Genomic DNA, 21,387 nt, shown 5'->3' on the forward strand with positions numbered 1-21,387 from the left:
GGCCTCCTCCCTAGGTGGGGGAAGGGTTTCCCCTCTGGTCCTTGGTCTCCATGGCATGGGAGGGGAGAGAGCCCCTCCGAGATTGGATCTCCCTCTCTGTTCTCTTCTGTTTCGTGTTCCCCAGATCTGGCCGAAAACCGTTTCTTATATTCTGGGAGATCCCTAACTCCCATTGCGCTGAGATTTTAACATGATTTTTTTCTGAATATAAGCTTCCTTGCGCCCGAAGTAGTGGTCCAACCGATGTACGAGGTGGGCACAACCCACCACCGCGTGCCAGGGGCCTCTGGCGCGCCCTGGTGTATTGTCCCCTGTGTGGGCCTCCATTTGCGGTGATTCCAACTCCCAAAAAATAACATATATTAGAAAATAATTCTCCTTAAATTTTCATCACGTTTGGACTTTGTTTGATATGGATACTCTGCGATACAAAAAACATGCAGGAAACAGGAACTGGCACTGGGCACTGGATCAATAGGTTAGTCCAATAAATCAAATAAAAAGTTGCCAAAAGTATGTGAAAGTGGTATATATTGGCATGAAACAATTAAAAATTGTAGATACGACGGAGACGTATCAGCATCCCCAAGCTTAATTCCTGCTCGTCCTCGAGCAGGTAAATGATAAAAAAGATAATTTTTGATGTGGAATGCTACCTAGCATAAACTTGATGATATATATAATCATGCCATGAATATTAAGACATAAGTGATTCAAAGCAATAGTCTATAATTTGACATAAATATATCAGTACTCAGGCATCCCAACAAACAATCATGCGTTTCAAAATATCAACGCTAAAGAAAGCTATCCCTATAAAATCATATAGTCTTTCCATGCTCTGTCTTCTTAACACAAAGTATTTATCATGCACAACCCCAGATGACAAGCCGGGCAATTGGTTCATACTTTTTAACGCACTTCAGCTTTTTCAACCCTCACGCAATACATGAGCGCGAGCCATTGATATAGCACTATGGTGGAATAGAGTATGATGATAGGGGTAAGTATAAAGAAGACAAAAAAGTAAGGAAGTCTCACATTGATGCAGCTAACCAACGGGCTATGGAGATTCCCATCAATTGATACCAACGTGAGGAGTAGGGATTGCCATGCAACGAATGCACTAAGAGCTATAAGTGTCTGGAAGCTCAATATGAAAACTAAGTGGGTGTGCATCTAATCCTATAATGAAAAATTCCCACTAGTATATGAAACTGACAACATAGAAGACTCTCCATATGAAAAACATGGTGCTACTTTGAAGCATAAGTGTGGTAAATGATACTAACAATGCGCCTTCTCTCTTTATTTATTTATTTATTTTTCTTTTTTTCTTTTTTCTTTTTTCCTTTTTTCTCTTTTTTTTATTTTTTTCTCTCATTATCCGGAGTCTCATCCCTACTTGTGGGGGAATCATAGTCCCCATCATCCTTTCGTCACCGGGGCACTGATCTAAAAATGAATAATGTTGATCATCACACTTCTATTTACTTATAACTTAAAAGAAATAAAAATTACAACTCGATACCTATGACAAAATATGACTCTATATGAATGACTCTGGCATGTGCCAGGATGTGCAATGATCTAGCGTAACATGTATGAAAAATGATGAATGGTGGCTAAGCCACAAACACTATGTCAGCTATATGATCATGCAACGCAGTATGACAATGAATGCACAAGTCATCAAACGGAAGCGGTGGAAGTTGCATGGCAATATATCTCAGAATGGCCATGGAAAAGCCATAATAGGTAGGTATGGTGGCTGTTTTGAGGAACATATAATAAGCTTATGTGTGATAGAGCGTATCATATCACGGGGTTTGGATGCACCTGCGAAGTTTGCACCACGTCTCGATGTGAGAAAGGGCAATGCATGGTACCGTAGAGGCTAGCAAATTGCGGAAAGGTAAGAGTGAGTATAATCCATGGACTCACATTAATCATAAAGAACTCATATAATTATTGCAAAAGTTTATTAGCCCTCGAAGAAAAGTACTACTACGCATGCCCCTAGGGGGGTAGATTGGTAGGAAAAGACCATCGCTCGTCCCCGACCGCCACTCATAAGGAGGACAATCAAAAATAAATCATGCTTCAACATCATAGCATAAAGAGAGAGTATACGTGCATGCTTTGGGAATTACAAACCTTAACACCAATATTCTTACTAAACATAACCATTTGCTAGTACCTCCCACATATTCCATCTCTATATCACAACACTATTGCAAGGAATCAAACATATCATATTCAGTGATCCACAAGTTCTATGTAGGATTTTATGACTAACCATGCAATTGACTAGCTCTTGTTGACTCTCTAAATAGATACTCCCTCCGTTCCATCATCTAAGGTGTATTATTTTCGGCACGGTGACCAAGGCACATAATTATAGACGTGTTAGGACAAAATTACCCTTGGCAAATTTATTAAATAGTGGCAAGTAAATCAATTAGTCTAGTTTCCTTCTTTTGCTACAAGGAGAGATATAGACAACCAGGAGAGAGACACTTTCCATTTGCTGGAGGGCTAACAAGGGAATTATGTGGAATTACAAGAAATCCACCTTACATTCTGGAATTTTATCAAAAAACAAATACACCTTATATAAAGGAACGGAGGGAGTATAAGTGAAGCATGAGAGATTAATTCTTTCTACAAAAGACCATGTTCTAACAAATATAAGTGAGGCAAAAGAGCATTCTTCAAACAATGGTTTTCTATGTGAAGAGAAACAGGCAATCCAAACTTCAAATGATATAAGTGAAGCACATGAAGCATTGTATAAAGGCACACTCAAAAGATATAAGTGAACTGCAATGAGAATTCTATAAATCAACCATGGACTATCTCATACCATCGTGGTGCATAAAACAAAAACGAAAACTAAAAGCAAAAGACGGTCCAAGATTTGCACATGTCATGCGAACGAACCGAAACCAAAAATATATTGATACTTGTTGAAGAAAGATGGGATGCCTTCCGGGGCATCCCCAAGCTTAGACTCTTGAGTCTTCTTGAATATTTACTTGGGGTTCCTTGGACATCCCCAAGATTGAGTTCTTGCCACTCCTCCTTCTCCTCATATCAAGACCTCCTCGATCTTTGATCACTTCATCCACACAAAACTCAACAGAAAGTTTGGTCAGATCCGTTAGTATAATAAAGCAAATCACTACTCTAAGTATTGTTGCAAACCAATTCATATTTTTTTTGCATTGTAGCTACTGTAATATAACTTTTTCATGGCTTATACCACCGATAAAAATTGATAGTTTCATCAAACCGAGCAAAACAATGCATCAAAAACAGAATCTGTCTTAAACAGGACAGTCTTTAGTAATCTGAACATTAACCATACTTATATTACTCCAAAAATTCTGAAAAATTTAGGAAAAATAAATATTTTGTATTTCAAGACAGTGCAAAAAGTTTTACAACCGTTTGAAGTCGCACTAAAAAAACTAAAATCGCGCACTACAGCCAAAGTTTCTGTTTTGCATCGCACAGACCAACAAGCTATGTAAACATCCTAAAGGCAAATCTTGGCACATTATTTGTATAATACAATGGAATTTTACAAGGGGATAATTATTTTTGTTTAAAAGTTTTTGTAATTAAGATTCACAAAGTTTTCGTGAGCATGAACAAAGTTCAAGGATGACCTCCACTTTCACAATGCTCGACTCTTTCACTTTCACTTTCCTTTTTGTGAAGTTTTAAGGTTCCCCTCTATATTTTTTGTTTTTAAACCATATAAAAGAACTCAACAGAAATAAATGACTCTCTAAAACTTCCAGGTTGTCACACTGGCAGCGCTTTCTTTAAAGCCATTAAGCTAGGCATAAAGTGCTCAAGTAATGGATCCACCCGGATCCCAAGGTATACCAAAGCCAATTTGAATTAACAATGATTTAGCATTTAGTAGTGAGCATAAAGCAACATATATCAAGCAATGGCGAAGTATAACTCTCTTCCTATGCATTGGCATGTCATACAAGAACAATTCCACATCAAGTAAAGGCCAATACATAGCCTAAGCAGTTTCTTGCAATTTTATCATGTTGAAAACATAGAGAGGTGGAGATATAGTTCCTCTCTCATAATAATTGCAAGTAGGAGCAGCAAGAACATGCATATTATATTCATCAAAATCATCATGTGTAATGGTAGAATGCAACGCATCAACATAATCCTTAATAAGTGCAAATTTCTCCGATATAGTGTAGTTTGGAGAATTCAAAAAGATAATAAGACTGTCATGTGTGCGTGCAATAGCAACGATTTCATTCCTAACATAAGGAACTATAATAAGTTCATCTCCATAAGCATAATTTAAATTGGCATCATCGACACAAGCATAGCAAGCATCATCAAAAAGGGATATTTCAAATGAATCAACGGGATCATAGCAATTATCATGGGATTCATCCTTAGGTAAGAAGGAAGGGGCATTAAACAATGTATGAGTTGGAGGTTTACTCTCATTAGAAGGCGGGCACGGGTGATCAATACGGTCTTCCTTCGCTTGTTCTTCACTATCCTCATCATCTTTTTCATCCAATGAGCTCACAGTTTCATCAATTCCTTCTTCCATAGACTCCTGCCAAATATTAGTTTCTTCTTGCGCAACGGAGACTTTCTCAATAAATTCATCAATGTAGGAATTGTATTTATAATTAACGTAGAAATATTTAAGGATAGAAAGACTTTCAAGTCTATAAACTGAATCATCAAAATCTTCAAACTTTTTAAACAAAGATTCAATTTCACATGCACCATTAAAAGCACCAAATTCTTCTATTCGTTCCACATCATAGTGATAACCCACAAGTATAGTGATAACCCAAATTTATTGATTCGACACAAGGGGAGCCAAAGAATATTCTCAAGTATTAGCAGCTAAGTTGTCAATTCAACCACACATGGAAACTTAATATCTACAGCAAAGTATTTAGTAGCAAAGTAATATGATAGTAGTGGTAACGGTGGCAAAAGTAATAGTTTTGGTTTTATAGTGATTGTAACAGTAGCAACGGAAAAGTAAATAAGCGAAGAACAATATATGAAAAGCTCATAGGCAATGGATCAGTGACAGATAATTATGTCGGATGTGATTCCTCATGCAATAGTTATAACATAGGGTGACATAGAACATGCCAGTTCATCAATGTAATGTAGGCATGTATTCTGAATATAGTCATACGTGCTTATTAAAAAGAACTTGCATGACATCTTTTGTCCTACCCTCCCGTGGCAACGGGGTCCTATTGGAAACTAAGGGATATTAAGGCCTCCTTTTAATAGAGTACTGGATCAAAGCATTAACATTTAGTGAATACATGAACTCCTCAAACTATGGTCATCACCAGTAAGTATCCCGATTATTGTCACTTCGGGGTTAACGGATCATAACACCTAATAGGTGACTATAGACTTGCAAGATAGGATCAAGAACTCACATATATTCATGAAAACATAATAGGTTCAGATGTGAAATCATGGCACTCGGGCCCTAGTGACAAGCATTAAGCATAGCAATGTCATAGCAACATCAATCTCAGAACATAATGGATACTAAGAATCAAACCCTAACAAAACTAACTCGATTAAATGATAAATCTCATCCAACCCATCACCGTCCAGCAAGCCTACGATGGAATTACTCATGCACGGCGGTGAGCATCATGAAATTGGTGATGGAGGAAGGTTAATGATGACGATGGTGACGGATTCCCCTCTCTGGAGACACGAACGGACTCTAGACCAGCCCTCCCAAGAGAGATTAGGGCTTGGCGGCGGCTCCGTATCGTAAAACATGATGAATCCTTCTCTCTTATTTTTTATCCCTGAACGTGAATATATGGAGTTGGAGTTGAGGTCGGTTGAGCGTCAGGGGGCCCACGAGGTAGGGGGCGCGCCCAGGGGTAGGTGCGCCCCCACCCTCGTGGACAGGGTGTGGGCCCCCAGACGTGGAATCTTTCGCCAGTATTTTTTATATATTCCAAAAATATTCTCCGTTGATTTTCAGGTCATTCCAAGAACTTTCATTTCTGCACAAAAATAACACCATGGCAATTCTGCTAAAAACAACGTCAGTCCGGGTTAGATCCATTCAAATCATGCAAGTTAGAGTCCAAAACAAGGGCAAAAGTGTTTGGAAAAGTAGATACGTTGGAGACGTATCAACTCCGCCAAGCTTAAACCTTTTCTTGTCCTCAAGCAATTCAGTTGACAAACTGAAAGTGATAAAGAAAAACTTTTACAAACTCTATTTTCTCTGGTTGTTGTAAATATGTAAAGCCAGCATTCAAGTTTTCAGCAAAGATTATGAACTAACCATATTCACAATAACATTTATGTCTCATGTTTACTCATATCAATGGCATAATCAACTAGCGAGTAATAATAATAAATCTCGGATGACAACACTTTCTCAAAACAATCATAATATGATATAACAAGATGGTATCTCGCTAGCCCTTTCTGAGACTGCAAAACATAAATGCAGAGCACCCCGGAAGATCAAGGGCTGACTAGAAATTGCAATTCATGGTAAAAGAGATCCAGTCAAGTCATACTCAATGTAAACTAATAATAATACATGCAAATGACAGTGATGCTCTCCAACTGGTGCTTTTTAATAAGAGGATGATGAGTCAACATAAAAGTAAATAGATAGGCCCTTCGTAGAGGGAAGCAGGGATTTGTAGATGTGCCAGAGCTCACTTTTGAAATAGAGATGAATAATATTTTGAGTGGTATACTTTCATTGTCAACATAACAACCGAGAGATCTCGATATCTTCCATGCTACACACATTATAGGCGGTTCCCAAGCAGAATGGTAAAGTTTGTACTCCCCCACCACCAACAAGCATCAATCCATGGCTTGCCCGAAACAACGGGTGCCTCCAACTAACAACAATCCTGGGGGAGTTTTGCTTGCAAATATTTTTATTTGATTTGAGCATGGGACTGGGCATCCCGGTGACCAGCCATTTTCTCGTGAGTGAGGAGCGGAGTCCACTCCTCTTGAGAATAACCCGCCTAGCATGGAAGATACACACAACCCTAGTTGATACATGAGATATTCGAGCATACAAAACAAAATTTTTATTTGAAGGTTTAGAGTTTGGCACATACAAATTTACTTGGAACGGCAGGTAGATACCGTATATAGGAAGGTATGGTGGACACACATGGAATAACTTTTGGGGTTTATGGAGTTGGATGCACAAGCAGTATTCCTGCTTAGTACAAGTGAAGGTTAGAAAGAGACTGGGAAGTGACCAGCTAGAGAGAGACAACAGCCATGAACATGCACTAAAATTAATCAACACTGAATGTAAGCATGAGTAGGATATAAATCACCATGAACATAAATATCGTGGAGGATATGTTGATTTTGTTTCAACTACATGCATGAACATGTGCCAAGTCAAGCCACTCGAATCGTTCAAAGGAGGATACCACCCTATAATACCACATCACAACCATTTCAATAGCATGTTGGCACGCAAGGTAAACCTAAACTCCTAGGAAATTAAGAATGGCATAAGCAACTATAATATCTAATTGTCATTGCAAACATGTTTCATTCATAATAGGCAAAATCAGGAACGATGAACTAATCATATTTACAAAAGTAAGAGAGGTCGAGTTCATACTAGCTTTTCTCATCTCAACCAGTTCATCATATATCATCGTTATTGCCTTTCACTTGCATGACCGAATAGTTTGGATAATAATAATAGTGCACGTGCATTGGACTAAGCTGGAATCTGCAAGTATTCAATACAAGGGAGAAGGCAAGGTAATATGGGTTCTTTGTTAGATCGACAATAATGCATACGAGAGCCACTCAACATTTTCATCGTGGTCTTCTCCTCTCGACCCCCAAGGAAAAGAAAGGAAATAAAACTATTTACACGGGAGAGCTCCCAACAAGCGAAAGAAGAACGAGAAATCTTTTTGGGTTTTCTTTTTAATTACTACTACTAGCATGGAAAGCAAACTAGCTAAAAGCTACAACTATTTTTTTGGTTTTTATTAAGGTTTTTCAAACACACAAGAAGAAAGCGTAAAAAGAAAATAAACTAGCATGGATGATATAATGAAAAAGTATGAGCACCGACAACTGGCATGAGTGTGTGAACATGAATGTAATGTCGGTGAGAAATATGTACTCCCCCAAGCTTAGGCTTTTGGCCTAAGTTGGTCTATGCCCATGGATCAAAACTGCCCTCTCCGGTGTATTGAGGAGGGTCTTCGGGGTGCCACTAGTTGGTGATCTCCTCCGGATCCCACTAATAAACAGACTGACGATGAGGATCAGATGGTGGCTCCAGCTCTGGAGCTGATGTCAGGCTCTGGTATGCCTGAACGGCCTCCGGCAAAAAATGTATGTGCGTGAAAATATGTTGAACAAAGAGGGAGCAGGCAAGGTAATAGTCTCAAAGTGATTCTTACCAAACATCAGCCTATTGTTAAGCATATTCTTCTTATTCTTAATAAAGAGTCATGTGCTACCATGCTCTTATAATCTAGAAAAATATGAGGCAACAACTTTTCCTCTTTCTCATAATGCCTAATAGGTATGTTAAAGTGTGCAGCAAGGTGCGAGGCGAAGATGCCTCCTAAGATGGGACTCTTTGTACGGTTCAGATTTAGCCATTTAGCAACAATAGCGCCTAAGCTAAAAGTGGTATCATGAAACAAAGCATGGCGCAAAATAACAATATTAGGGGCACTAAGATTTCCACAGTTCCCGCAACCAATTAAGCACCTACTAGCAAATATTGCAATGTAATGTAGAACAGGAAAATGTATGCTAGTTATTCTTGTATCGGAAACTTTCCTCGTTTCCCCTACAACAATTATATCAATAAATCCCTCCACATCATTACAATGTGGTTCTTCTATGCTGCCCTCAAAGGGTATCCTACAAACCCGGCAAAAATCATGAAGTTACATCTCCTTACGCTCATCGTATAAATAAAATTCCACCGAAAGTGGTGATGTCCTAGCATGGAAATGAAAATTTTGCACAGAAATATTGGTGATTAAGAGATACTGTTCGCGCTGGTCGTGGAGGAAGTCGGTGAGGCCTGCGTTCTCAGCCAAATAATAAAAATCTTCAAAAATCCCGGCTTCTCTCAAGAACTCGTCACAAGGCCATTCACACGGCCGAACCTCCACCGTATGAGGGAGATTATACTTGGGCTTCCTATTTTCTTCACTTTGCTTATCCTTAGAGCTTCGGCTCGATGAGCCCCTCAAGAATCTCTTCATCTTTTTCTAAAAATTTCTGAAGTTTTTAGCAACTCAAAATAAAAGTGAAGCAAACTCAACAAAATTGATTGCAACTACTCCTACAAGTGCCCAGAGGCCATATCATGCATTAAAACTACTTTTGACCACATAAATTTGACATGCAAGCTCAAGAACAGGGTCACCTAAGCAGCAAAAAATTTCAATAAATAAAGCACTAGAACAAAAACTAATTGGACCATTGGAGGAGTCACATACCGAAGAACAATCCGCCAAAGCAGTTTTGTGAATGGAGCTTTGAGCAAGGAGATCGAAAATGGCAGCAAGATGATCTAGAACTCGGGTTTGAGTTGGTGGATGATTTTTTCTGGAGGAAGACAAAGTGTGTGGGTGCAAGGATAAGTGGAGGGGACCCACGTGGGGTCCATGAGGCAGGGGGCGCACCCTCCACCCTCGTGGGCACACGGTGGGTCCCCCTAATGTGTTCTTAGTGCCAATAATTCATAAATATTCTGGAAAAAATCATATTTCATTTTCAGGGCATTTGGAGAACTTTTATTTTCGGGGTATTTTTTATTGCAAGGATAATTTAGAAAACAAACAGAAAATACTATTTTTACTTTATTTAATATAAATAACAGAAAGTAAAAAGAGGGTACAGAAGGTTGTGCTTTCTAACTTCATCCATCTCATGCTCATCAAAAGGAATCCACTAACAAGGTTGATCAAGTCTTGTTAACAAACTCATTCCGAATCGCATGAAACCGGAGAAATTTCGAATAACACTAGGTTACCTCAACGGGGATATGCACGTCCCCAACAATAAGAAATTCATATTTCTTCTTGACAATAGGAAGAGGAAATTCGAAACCTCCAATAGTAATCGTTGAAATTTTTCCAATAGAATTGATACTGTGGAGTTGAGGTTGTTTCCACGGAAAGTGTACTGTATGCTCATTACCATGAACATGAAAAGTGACATTGCCTTTGTTGCAGACAATAACATCCCATGCAGTATTCAAAAAGGGTGTCCAAGGATAATCGCCATAATATCGTCCTCAAGAATATCATGAATAACAAAGTCCGTTAAAATAGTAATGTTTGCAACCACAACAGGCACATCCTCACAAATACCGACATGTATAGCAGTTGATTTATCAACCATTTTCAAATATATTTCAGTAGGTGTCAACTTATTCAAATCAATTCTACGATATAAAGAGAGAGGCATAACACTAACACCGGCTCCGAGATCACATAAAGCAGTTTTAACATAGTTTCTTTTAATGGAGCATGGTATAGTTGGTACTCCTGTATCTCCAAGATTCTTTGGTATTCCACCCTTAAAAGTGTAATTAGCAAGCATGGTGGAAATTTCAGCTTCCGGTATCTTTCTTTTATTAGTAACAATATCTTTCATGTACTTAGCATAAGGATTCATTTTAAGCATATCAGTCAAACGCATACGCAAAAAGATAGGTCTAATCAATTCAGCAACGCGCTCAAAATCCTCATCATCCTTTTTCTTGGATTATTTAGGAGGAAAAGGCATGGGTTTTTGAACCCATGGTTCTCTTTATTTACCGTGCTTCCTAGAAACGAAGTCTCTCTTATCATAACGTTGATTCTTTGATTGTGGGTTATCAAGATCAACAGTAGGTTCAATCTCTACATCATTGGCATTGCTAGGTTGAGCATCAACATCATCATTAACATTATCACTAGGTTCATGTTCATTACCAGATTGTGTTTCAGCATCAGAATTAGAAATATCATTGAGATACTCAGGTGTGTCTACATCAGGTTCACTAGAAGCATGCAAAGTCCTATCATTTTTATTTTTCTTCTTCTTAGAAGAACTAGGTGCATAAACATTAAATCTGTGAGAATCTTGCTCAATTCACTTAGGATGGCCCTTAGGATACAAAGGTTCCTGAGTCATTTTACCCCATCTGGTCATAACTCTAATTGCATTATCATTTCTCTTATTATTTAATTCATTGAGAAAATCATTATGAGCCTTAAGTACTTGTTCTACTTGAGTGGTAACCATAGAAGCATGTTTACTAATCTGTTTAAGTTCACCTTTAACTCTAGACATATAATCACTCAAGTGTTCAAGCATATCAGCATTGCGTTTCAATTGTCTACCAACATAAGCATTGAAGTTTTCTTGTTTAACAATGAAATTATCAAACTCATCTAAGCATTGGCTAGCAGACTTATTACGAGGAATATCACCTTCATCAAATCTATAGAGAGAATTTATCTTTACTACCTGTGTCGGGTTATCAAGACCATGTATTTCTTTAATAGGTGGTAAATTCTTAACATCTTCAGCTTTAATACCTTTTTTCTTTCATAGATTTCTTTGCCTCTTGCATATCTTTAGGACTGAGAAATAGAATACCCCTTTTCTTCATAGTTGGATTAGGAGTTGGTTTAGGAAGTGTCCAATCATTTTCATTAGTCAACATATTATTCACTATCAATTCAGCTTGATCAACAGTTCTTTCCCTGAAAACACAACCAGCACAACTATCCAGGTGGTCTCTAGAAGCATCGGTTAGTCCATTATAAAAGATATCAAGTATTTCATTTTTCTTGAGAGGATGACAAGGCAATTCATTAACTAGTTGGAGAAGCCTCCCCCAAGCTTGTGGGAGACTCTCTTCTTCAATTTGCACAAAATTATACATTTCCCTTAAGGCAGCTTGTTTCTTATGAGCAGGGAAATATTTAGCAGAGAAGTAATAATTCATATCCTTGGGACTACGCCCACAACCAGGATCAAGAGAATTAAACCATGTTTTAGCATCACCCTTTAATGATAATGGAAACAACTTAGGGATAAAGTAATAACGAGTTTTCTCATCAATTGTGAACAGGGTGGCTATATCATTTAATTTAGTAAGATGTGCCACAACAGTTTCAGATTCATAGCCATAAAAAGGATCAGATTCAAGCAAACTAATTAACTCAGGATCAACAGAGAAATCATAATCCTTATCATTAATAAAGAAAATTGAAGTAGCAAAAGCAGGGTCATATTTCATTCTAGCATTCAAAGACTTTTCTTTAAGCTTAGCTAATAATTTCTTAAGATCAGATCTATCATTGCAAGCTAAGAAGTCTCTAGCAGTTTCTTGATCCATAACATAACCCTTAGGAACAACACGAAATTCATATCTAGGGGGAGAATCTTCATCATCCCTTTCATCAATATTATCAGTTTCAATAATTTCATTCTCTCTAACCCTAGCAAGTTGTTCATCAAGAAATTCAGCTAGTGGCACAGTATTATCAAGCATAGAAGTAGTTTCATCATAAGTATCATCCAAAGCAGAAGTGGCATCATCAATAACATGCGACATATCAGAATGAATAGCAGGAGTAGGTGTCACAAGTTTACTCCAAACAGAAGGTGAATGTGCAGAGCTAGATGGCAGTTCCTTACCTCCCCTCGTAGTTGAGGGAAAAATCTTGGTTCATTTATCTTTCAAGTTCTCCATAGTGATCAACAGATATAAATCCCAAGTGGCTCAAAGAATAGAGCTATGATCCCTGGCAATGACGCTAGAAAATAGTCTTGATAACCCACAAGTATAGGGGATCGCAACAGTTTTCGAGGGTAGAGTATTCAACCCAAATTTATTGATTTGACACAAGGGGAGCCAAAGAATATTCTCAAGTATTAACAGTTGAGTTGTCAATTCAACCACACCTGGAAACTTAATATATGCAGCAAAGTATTTAGTAGCAAAGTAATATGATAGTAGTGGTAATGGTGGCAAAAGTAATAGTTTTGGTTTTATAGTGATTGTAACAGTAGCAACGAAAAAGTAAATAAGCGAAGAACAATATATGAAAAGCTCGTAGGAAATGGATTAGTGATGGATAATTATGTCTGATGCGATTCCTCATGCAATAGTTATAACATAGGGTGACACAGAACTAGCTCCAGTTCATCAATGTAATGTAGGCATGTATTCCGAATATAGTCATACATGCTTACGGAAAAGAACTTGCATGACATCTTTTGTCCTACCCTCCCGTTGCAACGGGGTCCTATCGGAAACTAAGGGATATTAAGGCCTCCTTTTCATAGAGTGCCAGACCAAAGCATTAACACTTAGTGAATAAATGAACTCCTCAAACTATGGTCATCACTGGTAAGTATCCCGATTATTGTCACTTCGGGGTTAACGGATCATAACACATAATATGTAACTATAGACTTGCAAGATAGGATCAAGAACTCACATATATTCATGAAAACATAATAGGTTCAGAACTGAAATCATGGCACTCGGGCCCTAATGACTAGCATTAAGCATAGCAAAGTCATAGCAACATCAATCTCAGAACATAATGGATACTAGGGATCAAACCCTAACAAAAAACTTACTCGATTACATGATAAATCTCATCCAACCCATCACCGTCCAGCAAGCCTACAATGGAATTACTCATGCATGGTGGTGAGCATCATGAAATTGGTGATGGAGGAAGGTTGATGATGACGATGGCGACGGATTCCCCTCTCTGGAGCCCCGAACGGACTCCGGATCAGCCCCTCCCGAGAGAGATTAGGGCTTGGTGGTGGCTCTGTATCCTAAAATGCGATGAATCCTTCTCTCTATTCTTTTCTCTCCGAACGTGAATATATGGAGTTGGAGTTGAGGTCGGTGGAGAGTTAGAGGGCCCACGAGGCAGGGGCGTACCTAGGGGGGCAGGCGCGCACCCACCCTCGTGGACAGGGTGTGGGCTCCCTGACATGGATTCTTTCACCAACATTTTTTATATATTCCAAAAATATTCTCCGTTGATTTTCAGGTCATTTTGAGAACTTTTATTTCTGCACAAAAATAACACCATGGCAATTCTGCTGAAAACAGCGTTAGTCCGGATTAGTTCCATTCAAATCATGTAAGTTAGAGTCCAAAACAAGGGCAAAAGTGTTTGGAAAAGTAGATACATTGGAGACGTATCACATAGTAATCATATATACCATTAGCATAAGAAGCCAAGGTTTCATTATCATTAAATTCACATGAAAAGGGAAGTTGTGGAGCATTCATCCTAGAGCAACAAGTATAATCATATCTCTGGCATAAATCCCAAGCATACCAATGCAACATATGTATTTGATCCCATAACAATTTCCCTTTATGAGTCAAGCGATAATCCCTAAAGTATTCACGTTGATCCAACGTTACTCCCATTATCAAGTTGAATCGGGTTTTCTCAGGATTATCAAAGTAGTGCATAATATTTTTCACATAACGAGCATCGAGGGTTTTAGGAGGTTCCCCATCTCCATGAGTAGCAAGTACCACTATTTTTTTGGTGTTTCGTGTTCCATATCCATAACTAAAGATAGAGAACAACTTAGAACAGGAAATAAAAACTACTTAGTGATAAAGCAAACAAGCACACATGAGAATATTCACCGCACGGTATAACTCCCCCGCAACGGCGCCAGAAAAAGGTCTTGATAACCCACAAGTATAGGGGGTTGTTTGTAGCCTTTTTTGATAAATAAGAGTGTAGAACCCAACGAGGTGCTAAAGGTAGAACAAATATTACCTCAAGTTCTATCGACCACCGATACAACTCTACGCACGCTTGACGTTTGCTTTACCGGAAACAAGTATGAAACTATTTTGTAAGAATAAATCTATGAGTACTTTGCGGGAATAAAACTACGAATAAATTGCAAGGTAATAAAAGTGGATAGCTTGTGTCAACAAGAAAGTCATTTGTCCTTAGGCAATCGATAACAAGTACCGGTAATCATTCTTGTAATTTCATATGAGGGAGAGGCATGAGCTAACATACTTTCTCTACTTGGATCATATGCCTTATGATTGGAACTCTACCAAGCATCTGCAACTACTAAAGATCATTAAGGTCATGAAACCCAACCATAGCATTAAGTATCAAGTCCTCTTTACTCCCATACACCATAGCCTACCTATCAGCGTTTAAGTTTATGTCACTGTCGCAACACTAACAATAAGCAAACCATGAACATATTAGAGCATCCTACAGAGAGGGCCCTCACGTTTGCGTGAAACGGAGCACACCGTAGGACAACACAATAAATAAAATATGCAATCATACCAACCAAGATCACGATTAACCCACAGGACAAAACGAATATACTGAAACATCATAGGATAACCATAGATCATTGGGAAATAATCTATGTAGTTGGGAACCATGTTTAAGTATAAATTACAGCAGGGAGAAGAGGTGTTACACTGCTGCATTGAGGGGGAGAAAGTTGGTGTTGACGGTAGCAAGATTGTTGATGTAGATCGTCGTCCCGATCGTTGCCCCCGGTGGCACTACGGCGCCACTAGAAGCGAGGGGGGTAGAGCCCCCCTCCTTCTTCTTCTTCCTTGGCCTCCTCCCTAGGTGGTAGAAAGTTTTCCCCTATGGTCCTTGGTATCCATGGCATGGGAGGGGCGAGATCCCCACCAAGATTGGGTCTCCCTCTCTGTTCTCTTCTATTTCGCATTCCCCAGATCTGGCCAAAAACCGTTTCTTATATTCCCGGAGATCCGTAACTCCGAATGCGTTGATATTTTAACACGATTTTTTTTCTGGATATAAGCTTCATTGCGCCCGAAGTAGAGGTCCAACCGACGTACGAGGTGGGAACAACCCACCACCATGCGCTAGGGGCCTCTGGCGCGCCCTAGTGTATTGTGCCCTGTGCGGGCCTCCATTTGCGGTGATTCCAACTCCCAAAAATCACACATGTTCCAAAATCATTCTTCGTAAATTTTCATCGCATTTGGACTTCGTTTGATATGGATACCTACGATACAAAAAACATGTAGAAAACAGGAACTGGCACTGGGCACTGGGCACTGGATCAATAGGTTAGTCCAATAAATCATATATAAAGTTGCCAAAAGTATGTGAAAGTGGTATAATATTGGCATTTAACAATCAAAAATTATAGATACGACGGAGACGTATCAGGGCCCCCCTTTCCTTCTCCTTCTCTCTTCCCCCTTTCCTACTATGTGTGGGAGGTGGAATCCTACTAGGACTAGGGAGTCCTAGTAGGACTCGACACCTTGGCGCGCCCTCGTTGGGCCGGTGGCCTCTCCCTCTCCCCCTTTATATACGGAGGCAGGGGCACCCCAAAGACACATGAGTTGATATTTTTGCCGTGTGTGGTGCCTCCCTCCATAGTTACACACCTCGGTCATATCATTGTAGTGCTTAGGCAAAGCCCTGTGCTGGTAACTTCATCATCACTGTCACCACGCCGTCGTGCTGGCGAAACTCTCCCTCGGCCTCAACTGGAACAAGAGTTTGAGGGACGTCACTGAGCTGAACATGTGCAGATCACGGAGGTGCCATGCGTTTGGTACTTGATCAGTTGGATCACAAAGATATTCGACTACATCAACCGCATTATTTAAACGCTTCTGCTTTCGTTCTACGAGGGAATGTAAACACACTCTCCCCGTCTCGTTGCTATGCATCTCCTAGAGAGATCTTGCGTGATCGTAGGAATATTTTTTTAAATATTGCATTCCCTAATAGTGGCATCCAAGCCACATTTATGCGTATATGTTATATGCACGAGTAGAACACAAAGAGTTGTGGGCAATAATAGTCATACTGCTTACCAGCATGTCATACTTTGATTGGGCGGTATTGTTGGATGAAGTGGCCCAGACCGACATTGCATGACCGCATTCATGAGACTAGTTCTACCGCCGTGCTTTGCACACAGGTGGCTAGTGGGTGTCTGTTTCTCCAGCTTTAGTTGAACTGAGTGTGACTTTGCCCAGTCCTTGTTGAAGGTTAAAACAGCACACTTGATGAAAAATCGTTGTGGTTTTGATGCGTAGGTAACAACGGTTCTTGCTAGAAGCCCGTGGCAGCCACATAAAACTTGCAACAACAAAGTAGAGGACGTCTAACTTGTTTTTGCAGGGCATGTTGTGATGTGATATGGTCAAGACGTGATGAGATATAAATTGTTGTATGAGATGATCATGTTTTGTTAAAGTTATCGGCAACTGATAGGAGCCTTATGGTTGTCTCTTTATTGCATAAGATGCAAGCAGCATATAATTGCTTTACTTTATCGCTATGTGATAGCAATAGTTGCAAAAGCAATAGTTGGCGAGATGACCAAGTGACGACATGTTGATAGAGATCAAGATGAAGGAGATCATGGTGTCATGCTGGTGACGATGGAGATCATGACGGTACTTTGAAGATGGAGATCAAAGGCACAAGATGATGATGGCCATATCATGTCACATATTTTGATTGCATGTGATGTTTATCTTTTATGCATCTTATTTTGATTAGTACGGCGATAGCATTATAAGATGATCTCTCACTAAATTTCAAGGTATAAGTGTTCTCCCTGAGTATGCAGCGTTGCTATAGTTCGTCGTGCCGAGACACCATGTGATGATCGGGTGTGATAAGCTCTACGTTCACATACAACGGGTGCAAGGCAGTTTTGCACAAGCAGAATACTCAGGTTAAACTTGACAAGCCTAGCATATGTAGATATGGCCTCGGAACACTGAGACTGAAAGGTCCAATGTGAATCATATAGTAGATATGATCAACATAGTGATGTTCACCATTGAAAACTAGTACATCTCACGTGATGATCGGACATGGTTTAGTTGATATGGATCACGTGATCATTTAGATGACTCGAGGGATGTCTATCTAAGTGGGAGTTCTTAAGTAATATGATTAATTGAACTTTAATTTATCATGAACTTAGTCCTGAGACTATTTGCAAATTATGTTGTAGATCAATAGCTCACGTTATAGCTCCCTGTTTATTTTTGATATGTTCCTAGAGAAAAATAAGTTGAAAGATGATAGTAGCAATGATGTAGACTAGATCCTTGATCTGAGGAATATCCTCATTGCTGCATAGAAGAATTATGTCCTTGATTCACCGCTAGGTGACGGACCTTTTGCAGGGGCAGATGCAGACGTTATGAACATTTGGCAAGCTCGGTATGATGACTACCTGATAGTTTAGTGCTACATGCTTTACGGCTTAGAACCGGGACTTCAAAAATGTTTTGAACACCACAGAGCATATAAGATGTTCCAAGAGCTGAAATTGGTATTTTAGACTCATGCCCAAGTCGAGAGGTATGAGATCTCTGACAAGTACTTTGCCTACAAGATGGAGGAGAATAGCTCAACCAATGAGCATGTGATCAGAATTTTTGAGTACTACAATCGTTTGAATTAAGTGGGAGTTAATCTTCCATATAAGATAGTGATTGACCGAGTTCTCTAGTCACTATCACCAAGTTACTGGAACTTTGTGATGAACTATAATATGTAAGGGATGACGAAAAAAATTCCCGAGCTCTTCGCAATGCTAAAAGCGGTGAAGGTAGTAATAAAAAATAACATCAAGTGTTGATGGTTAACAAGACTAGTAGTTTCAAGAAAAGGGGCAAATGAAAATAAAGGGAAATTTAGAGAATGACAAGCAAGTTGCCACTCCCGTGAAGAAACCCAAAGCTAGACCTAAGCATGGAACTGAGTGCTTCTTGTAGCGACCAGACCTCAAACGGTCCAATCTCTGTGCTCCGGTGTCATCCCTGGATCAGTAATGCTGACACCACACAGTACTTGAAGGATTTATAACAGAGTAGCAATCACACACTTATTACATCGAGTGTCTCAAAAGAGAACTATTACAATAAAAATGGCATAAGGCCATCTAATAACAATAACATCGGAAGGCTTGGAATATAAGTGTGTCCATCAACTCCAACGGCATCACCGAGTATAGAACCACGACCTAAAGGCACCTTACTCGTCGTCTGAAAAGTCTACAACATGAACGTTGCAGCCCGAAACGGGTCAGCACGTGGAATATGCTGGCAATGTAACACATAGAGAGCAATGAAGGAATAAGGCTATACTACATGCATATTTGGCTGGTGGAAAGCTCTATGGTTACAGTTTTGCGTAAAGCCAATTTTTCCCTACTGCAAAGGAATACATTTTATTTAACTAACATGGTGGTTGTTAAACATTGAGTGTGTAGACGCCCTCTCAATCCCGATTAAGCATCATCATTAAAACCCAATAAAATTAATTAGAGTAACATGACGAGATTCACATGATAATCCGAGAACTAGATACTCAAGTTGTCCATAACCGGGGACACAACTAACCATGATTAGTTTATACACTCTGCAGAGGTTTGCGCACTTTTCCCCACAAGACTCGATCGCCTCCGTTGGGATTCTCGCACTACATGGTGTTTGAGAAATGGATGACCGATACATAGTCTTTCAAAAGCGCTAGCACCTTACGATCGGGTAGAACATTACACCTACTTTCCCCTACATCTGCTAGTCTACCACTGTAAGAGTGCCCACAACGTGGCTGCACACGGAAGTCTCTAGTATGAATGGTCTCATGATCCCTTTAAGCCTGGGTGGTGGTCCAAAAGAAAAACAAGCAATCACTAGAATACCCAGGTGCCTCAATCCACCTAGATGTGTATTTAAGTTGCCACCTTAGATAAACCATTAATTTAACAATCTCACATCTGCCATGGATACACTCACCCAATCCATGTCTACTAGCATAGCATGGCATAATAAGCAAATGTAGAAGTAACCCCCAAAGGTTTGATAATAACAGGTAATAGGTACTACCTCATCTACTTCCCAAACCCACAATTTAATTAGATCCAAATCATGCAATGTGTGAGGATTGATCTAATCCAATAAAAACTGGGTAATAGGAAGTATGATCAAAGTGTTACTTGCCTTGCTGATGATCCGCAAAACCTAGCAATTCGAAGTAGCAAGCGGCGCACTCTGGGTACTCTATCGCAAACAAACAAGCATACAATAAGTACTCAACTAATGCACAGGTAAAACTCAAATAAGAGATCTAACCAGAAAGTTCAACTTAAGAACTCTAGTTGGCAAAAAGAATCAAATCGAACGAAGCAACGAGAGACAAACAGCAAAAGAAACAAGCTTCATTTGCTATTCTGAATCTAGGAAAAAATTTACAGAGGCAAAAACTTTTTTGAGTTGTTTAAATGGAAAGAGGGTTTCGAGACGAAACTCCAGGCGCTTGAATCACCTGATTCCGATAAAAGAGCGAAAAGTTATACCAAAACAAAAATCGGATCAGAAATCACGATCTGAAAAATCACGGATTTAATTCGAGAAAAAAATGATGAACAGATTAACGAACGAACGTTCGTTATCTGGATCTAAACAATGAACACGTTCATTAAAACGAACGAACGAGCGAATGCTCGCTAAAAACTAAACTGAAGAAAAAACCAAAAAAACAGTGAAAACCAACGGTTTTCTGAGAAAAAAACCGGCGGGAGGCGGCGGTTCGACCTCGTCGGCGGCGAGCTCCGGCAGCGGTGGGGCGGCGGCGGCGGCAACGACGGCTGCAGCGGGCGACGCGGCCTAGGGTTAGGGTTGGGGCGGCGGCTTGGGCTGCTCGGGCCCCTGGGTGCGCTATATAAAGCCCTGGCCAGGGAGTCCTAGCCGGATACGGCCCGTAGGTCGGTTTGCGTTTTTTTAATAAATAATTACGCTCAGAAAAAAAACAAAAGGAATACTAAACGGACTCCAAAATTCCTGAAATAAATTGTCCCCGGCTTCTAAAATCAAGCCGCACATGATGAACATTTATTTGGGGCCTAAATGAAATTTTGAAAAACGCGCATTTTTCCTAAAATCAAATAAAATAGGGAATAAAACCAAAATAAAATATTATTTGATTTTATTACTAAATCCTCAATATTTCTTTATTTTGGGAAAGTCATTTTATTCCCTCTCTCATATTTTTATAATAGAAATAATTGAAGAAAAAATAAATAAAATAAAATCATCCTACTTTCAAAATTTGAGAAAACTCAAATATGAAAATAACGAAATCCACAACTCTCTCTGAGGGTCCTTGAGTTGCGTGAAATTTCTAGGATCAACCAAAATGCAATAAAATATTATATGCAATGATGATCGATTGTATAACATTCCAAATTGAAAATTTGGGATGTTACAAACCTACCCCCTTAAGATGAATCTCGCCC

This window comes from Triticum aestivum, chromosome 4A (genome assembly GCF_018294505.1).
Source record: "Triticum aestivum cultivar Chinese Spring chromosome 4A, IWGSC CS RefSeq v2.1, whole genome shotgun sequence".
Classification (NCBI taxonomy): domain Eukaryota; kingdom Viridiplantae; phylum Streptophyta; class Magnoliopsida; order Poales; family Poaceae; genus Triticum; species Triticum aestivum.